The sequence below is a fragment of the Rhinoderma darwinii genome, unplaced genomic scaffold (assembly GCF_050947455.1).
Source record: "Rhinoderma darwinii isolate aRhiDar2 unplaced genomic scaffold, aRhiDar2.hap1 Scaffold_3377, whole genome shotgun sequence".
Lineage (NCBI taxonomy): Eukaryota > Metazoa > Chordata > Amphibia > Anura > Rhinodermatidae > Rhinoderma > Rhinoderma darwinii.
The window spans coordinates 79823-86583 of NW_027463422.1; the positions used below are offsets into that span (position 1 = coordinate 79823).

At 45.0% G+C, this 6761-nt stretch overlaps 1 pseudogene; it reads right to left on the minus strand.

Moving 5' to 3' along the window:
- LOC142704766 (Fanconi anemia core complex-associated protein 100-like) overlaps positions 1-4349 on the minus strand; it is a 42778-nt pseudogene extending 38429 nt beyond the window's left edge.
- Between the last annotated feature and the right edge of the window lie 2412 nt (positions 4350-6761).

The following is a 6761-nucleotide window of genomic DNA, read 5'->3' on the forward strand; positions in this document are numbered from 1 at the left end:
GCTACCAGCACAAAGGATCGGGGAGGTTGAAATTCAACGTGCCTGACCCTTCTCTCCCCCGACATCTGCCGTCAGGGGTGGTTCGGGACGCTGCCATGCACATTAGATGGTCGGCCGATCCTGCTGAAATCGGCGGGTTAAGCCGACGTACATCTAATGTGTATGACCTGCTTTCTACTTACCTGGGCTCGATAGACAGACAGACAGACGACGGCCACTCATTAGTGCCCCAAGCAACAAGGGAGAGGGAACCCAACAGCAGAACCAGGAGACACTTTACAGGGAATGTTTGTTTTTGGCCATCTCTATGGGCAGCGGAGGGGACGTATTTAGCAGTAAATTCAGAGTAAACAGTTAGGAGGGGAGAATGGGAAAGGAAAGAAGCCGGATTCTCCAATCTGATATATGACAAGATTATTATATTCACTTGTACTATCCATTTATACAATGTTTGGTGAAAAGTGAGTGACCACTGAAGCCTAAACTTGCAGCAAATATTATACAAATACACCGATCATTTAACACTTTTATTTTCCCATTAAAAGTCTTGATCTTTTTCCCACCTTTCTGACACGGAGCCAATTCCAGACAACATCTCTTTGATCCTCTGTCCGGCGATCACGCAGCTCAATCCATGCCGCTGATCTTTGCTTTCATTCTGATGTAACTTGCAGAGAACAAGACGTCCCCTCTTAGACAAGGCAACGAGCCGAGTAGCTTTACAGAAAATACCAAAAATAAATAAATACATGATCTTAAAAAGAGATTGACTCTGTGGAAAGTGGACGTGCACCTTCATAGATGTCACCTGCACTGGTCACCGTCATCGTAGACCATGACGTCATATTATCTGGGAGTCTCCCACTACACACAACGCTGGATGACGTGAACATCACAGACACAAAAAGGGCAATTTATTAAGACTGGTGTAAACCTGTCCCCCCCTAGTATCGGGATTCTCTGGGACTTCAGTCTGATCCTGAAGAGCTGCTCTTGCTGCTTGCAGCTTCTCTATGTCAGGGCTGGATGAACTCGATGAATTAATGCCCCCACAAAACTACAACTGGCTGCCAAATGGTTTATTCTATTGAAGTCTATAAAATACAAGATATGCCATAAATGTCTGATGGGTGGGCGTCCAGACTGTGGGACCCGCACCCATCTCACCCACAAGCACCAACACCACCCCAGTTATTCTCCACCTGAATGCCACAAACGGGGGACGCTGCTTCACCAGCTGGGACAGGGTTCAGGTGACCCCCATTCTGGAGATAGATGCGGGTCCCAGAGCTGGGTCTCGCATCTATCAGACATTTATGACATATATAATGAATAGGTGGGAATGTCCCTTTAAGGACCACCTGAAACAACCAAAGAGGTTGCTCCTAATTAGAAAAAAGGGTCTGAGTTGTGTCTCCAGAAACAGTGCCACTTTTATCTACGGGCTGTGTGTGGTATTGCAGTATTCACTTGAATGTGGATGAGTTGCAGTCCCAGGAGAGGGAGTATTTTCTATGCAGTGGCATCTGATGAGAAGAAGCAATGGAAGAGAAGCCTGTAATGGGGGGATCCGGGTACACGACACGTCAGTTATCTCACGTCTCGTCATTGACATATTGAGGTGCGTTATTTCTCAGGGAAATCTGCATAAAAGGAGACTCCTAAAACCTGACACGTCATTCAGTTCCACTACATGTAAGTGTGTTATGACCGGACAATCCAGCACAGAAGGGGTCACCCAATGTAAACCCCTCTGAAGTTGGGAAATCTCCCGGTGACCTCATAGCAATTCTCCTCCACAACACATATACATATAATATATGTACATAATCTACAAGTAGAACAATTTTTAGTAACTTACCATGTAATGAGGACACCTGTGACAAGGCCACGATCATGGGTATATTGTGACGGAGGGAGGACACTGTGGAGCAGGCGGTATTGTTGCTTGCGGTTTCTTTACCCCGGTGTGATGGGGTCACATAGATGAGATCGCTGGACGTGGAGTAGAAAGTGCAGATCACTGAGGAGGGTAATCTGTCATCTTTATATGCACAGGACACGGCATCTGGATTATCACCACTTGTCACCGACACGATCAGACCCTTCTGGCCAACAACCAGTAAACAGTCACACGCTGTATTTTCGGCCGGGGGCTGCTCAGTATTGAGGTCACATGATCGCATCCTTATAGAAACGACAGGCTGCTCCAAGTGGTAAAGAAGCTTCATTGAGCCGTGGGTTGGGTTGTGATTTGCAGAGTGACGCACCCCAGCACTCTCTACTGGAAAGCTCACTACCTGACCATCAGGGAACCCACAGAGGATCATGGGAGATTCCAATATTGCAAGATCAACCCCAAAGAGTCTAGTGAATAAGGCAGCCTGCAGCGCTGAGTGACGTGGAGAATCAGCGCTCATTGCTTCTTCTTTCCACAGAGAAACACAGCACAGGACGGGCTGCAGGTCACAGCGGTCCAGCCCATATTTATGAGAAAACGTCACTTCTCTGGATGGGGCTGTGGACGGCTCTTCATGTTTTAGGGATTCCAGTTGAAACACTGAGATCTTCCATTTGTCCTGCAGAGCTAATACAACAACAAGAACCTCATGGGCCACCATGAAAGAGCAGATAGACGGATCCAGCACACGACCAAAAGTGGGGCCTATCTGGTCCACGGTCACGTCTCCTTTATTGATGGCAGAACTGGGTTCCATCAACAACCTGAATAGAAACAAATAACAAAACAAATTGTGTTCAATAGTGACTGGAACGTTACAAGTTGTGCATCCCAAAGACAACAAATACAAGGTCATTCAGATAAATGGTAGAGACGTAGGAGGTCCCGGTATTGTAGCTGAATCATGGCCGTCTGAAACCAGCGTACAAGGACTTCTCAGCCTCTGATCGCCTATTCTCACAGACTCTGTTCTGAACTTCTGACTTAATAGAGGGGAGTCCTGATCTATTTCCCTGAGCAGAAAATTGCTAGAAAGAGCATCAGAGGACCCGGCAAGCCATCACAGAGAGCACATTGATTTAGATGGGAATCATGTAATGCTTCATTTCTCCTGTGGTGGCGCTGTAGTGGAATTGAACACTCAATGATCTGTCTCACCTTCCTTGTTCATCCCACTCTAGAAGGTATAATCCATTCTGGGCACAAAGGACATAGAGCTGGCGTGAACTTGTAGGAAATTCTATGTGCCAAACGTTGGAGGGAAATAGATAGACAGCCTGGAAAACATCAACATATTAGGTTTTCAATAAAGTCCACCACTTTGTGTATACAGCTCCTATGTATTCCTATGTGTCTCCATGGTTACAGAGTAGAAATACACCCTGTGTAGTCTGATTCTGCCGCCTCTTCTACTGTAGGTTGAGAAGTAGCAGCGACCGAGGGAGTGGAGTAACACATGACTGCAGAATCAGACTATACATAGGGCTTGTTCGTACTCTGTAGTCATGGCGACACATAGGTCTGCATAGGAGCTGTAGACACAAAATAGTAGGATGCATTAGAGCAAATAAAAATTGGTTGCAGGAGCGGGCACATCTTTGACAGCGTATATCCATCTTGAAACAACTTTGCAAAAATAGTCTTGATTCAAAATCTTCCACCGTTTTGTGTATACAGCTCCTATGCAGACCTACAGATTACAAACAACTCCTGTGTGCAGTCTGATCCTACAGTAGGATGAAGCAGGGAGTGGAGTAAAGATGGTCATAAACACGAGGTTAAAGTCTGCAGAAATGGGTGATTTTTATTTGCAAAAATAACAGAAAGGAACGCTCGTGGTGGCCGATGGTAGACGTCTGTCCTCCAGAGATGTGATCCACCAGGTTGGAAAAAATCGCCGTGGTCCGCCAAATTACGTATGTAAGGTCTGATCAGCCGAATTTGGCCAATCCAATGCCCCTTTACGCAGGCACCAGATAGGCACGGACTACCTGATTGGCCAGTTTAGGGTTACGCTGCTAGTGGGATCGTTCATGTGTTGGCTGCCCTACACACGACCGTAACATCAGACTACACAGGATTTGTAGTCTATAACCATGAGGACACATAAGTCTACATAGGAGCTGTATACATAAAAGGATGAGATTTTAGTGAAAGTTGGCGCCTCTTTTAGTATAAAGATGGTTGCCGTGGTGTGAACACCCTCCAAGCTCCAATAGTTCTGAATATAAACAGAATATAAAGCATCTCCCCGTCACTTGCTTCTTCTCCGTGCTGAAGACATACACACACCTGGTGCCATTGCAGATATAGACCTGCGTGTTCCGGGATATGATACGGCCTTTAGATTTGGACTCTGTAACGTAACCAAGTGCTGGATCTGAGACATTCTGCAATCACTTCAAGCCCAAAACAAGACCTAAAAGAAACCGACAACAATAAGATCAGCAAGTAACTACAATCCATACATTATGGGCTACGTCGCCCGTTGTAAAGAAAGTTGTATACCGCGAGGTATACGTTTATTTACTGCGCCCCACTGCAGACCACGCTATTCTATACAGCCAAAAAATATATGCGGACACGTACCAGCCCAGCGTATGCCCAAAGAACACTCCCTTGGCATACGCTGGGCGCACGGGATGCTACGTTGGAGTATTCCTCTGACGTGCCTAAAAAACTACATGTGAACGGAGCCCAACTTAAAGGGGCTCTCTGGGGTCGTTTCCGGTAACGCTTCCGATGCAAATTGTTTCCATTCTGTAAGGTTTCAGTTTTTTTGGCAGAATCAATAGCGCAGTCTAAATCAATGGGGATACAAACGTAAAGCTGTGGTTTCCGTTCATGGGTCCGACTATTGGAAAGGTCTGACGTAACGGACCCCCGACGCAGATGTGAACGAAGCCTAAATTCATAACTTCCATGTGATGGATAACAGGTGGCTCCTAGATGTCAGAGACACGCAGGACCCGCTGCCACTGAACCCGTCCGTCCCGCCGACCTTGACAGATTCAGGTTTCAGCGCTAGATACAGCCGCTCTGTATACAGGATACAAAGCAGCTGTATCTCAGAAAGTCAAAATAGTTTTTAATAAAAATGAATTAGAAAATTTGCAGCAAATACACATTTTATATAAATAGAAAATGGAAGAAGGAACTCGAGATAATCCAAAGAAGTGGATGTGATTTATTCACCAGCCATAACAACACTTGCAACGTTTCCACCCATGAAATCCTCGATAAAGACCCAAAACGTTGCAAGTGTTGTTATGGCTGGTGAATAAATCACATCCACTTCTTTGGATTATCTTGAGCGCTGCAGTTCCTTCTTCCATTGCATATTGATGGTCTCCCCTGGACCTGGGATTCTTGGCTGCGGCACCACCCATGTTTGGGGAGATCTCCTTTCACACTGAACATTTTGTGCTGCTGTTTTCCCCAATATATATATAGGTGTACATAGCCTTTAACCCCTTCCCAACATGTCACGTCGGGTAGGGGAAGTATGGAGCGGACTCACGCAGTGAACCCGCTCCATACGATGACGGTGTCGGCTGTATGTTACAGCCGACACTTCAGAGTAACTAGCGGCATCGAGCTCGAGCGCGATCCCGCTAGATTAACTCGTTAAATGCTGTGATCATTACTGACCGCAGCATCTAAATCGTCAGAAAGAGGGGGGCGACCCGCGGGGGGGCGATGGTTGCTATGGCTGCCTGGGGGCTTAGTGAACGCCCCCAGGTCCGCCATCTTTGTACACCTATTAAGCCTTGCCTCCGGCAGGGCTTAATAGCAGCCTGTCAGAGCCCCGATATACTGCAATACAATACATTAGGATCTAACGATCGCTGGTTGAAGTCTCCTAGGGGGACTAATAAAAAAAGTAAAAATGAGTCAAATAAAGGTTTTTTTGGTGTAAAAAAAATATAATTAAAAATTAAAAGTTCAAAAACCCCCCTTTTCCCATTTCCCCCCTAGAGCATAGTAAAAAAATAAAGATAATTGGTATCGCCGCGTCCGCAAACGTCTGAACTATCACAATATATCATTATTTAACCCACACGGTGAACGCCGTAAAAAACAAAAACATTGTAAACGCCAGAATCTCTATTTTTTGGTCACCTAATCTCCCACAAAAAATGTCATAAAAAGTGATCAAACCGTCTCATGTACCCCGAAATGATATTATTAAAAACTGCAGCTTATCCCGCAAAAAACAAGCCGTCACACCAAATAATCAACGGAAAAATAGAAAAGTAACGGCTCTCGGGATTTGGCGACACAAAATACATTTTCTTTTTTACACTTAGGTTTTTACTTGTAAAAGTAGTAAAATATAGAAAAACGACACATATTTGGTATCGCCGTAATCGTATTGACCCGCAGAATAAAGGTAACATGTTGTTTTAATTGCACAGTGAATTCTGTAAAAACGGCGCGAAAAAAACCATGGAGGAATCGCTGTTTTTTTCATTTTCTACCACACAAATATTTTTTTCCCGTTTCTTATTACATTATATGGCAAAATAAATAGTGATACGAAAAACGACAACTCGTCCCGAAAAAATTAAGCCCTCATTGGACTATATAGACGGAAACATAAAGACGTTATGGCTTCTGGAATGTGGGGAGGAAAAAACGAAAATGAAAATCTGAAAGTTGTTTACGACGGGAAGGGGTTAATCTTTTCTGACATCGGACAGAGGCGTTTGCATTAGAAAGTGTTGCAGACCTCTCTGAAAGTGAATGGAAGAGGATAAAACCCCCATCATCCCTCTATATACCAGCCATCATCCCTGTT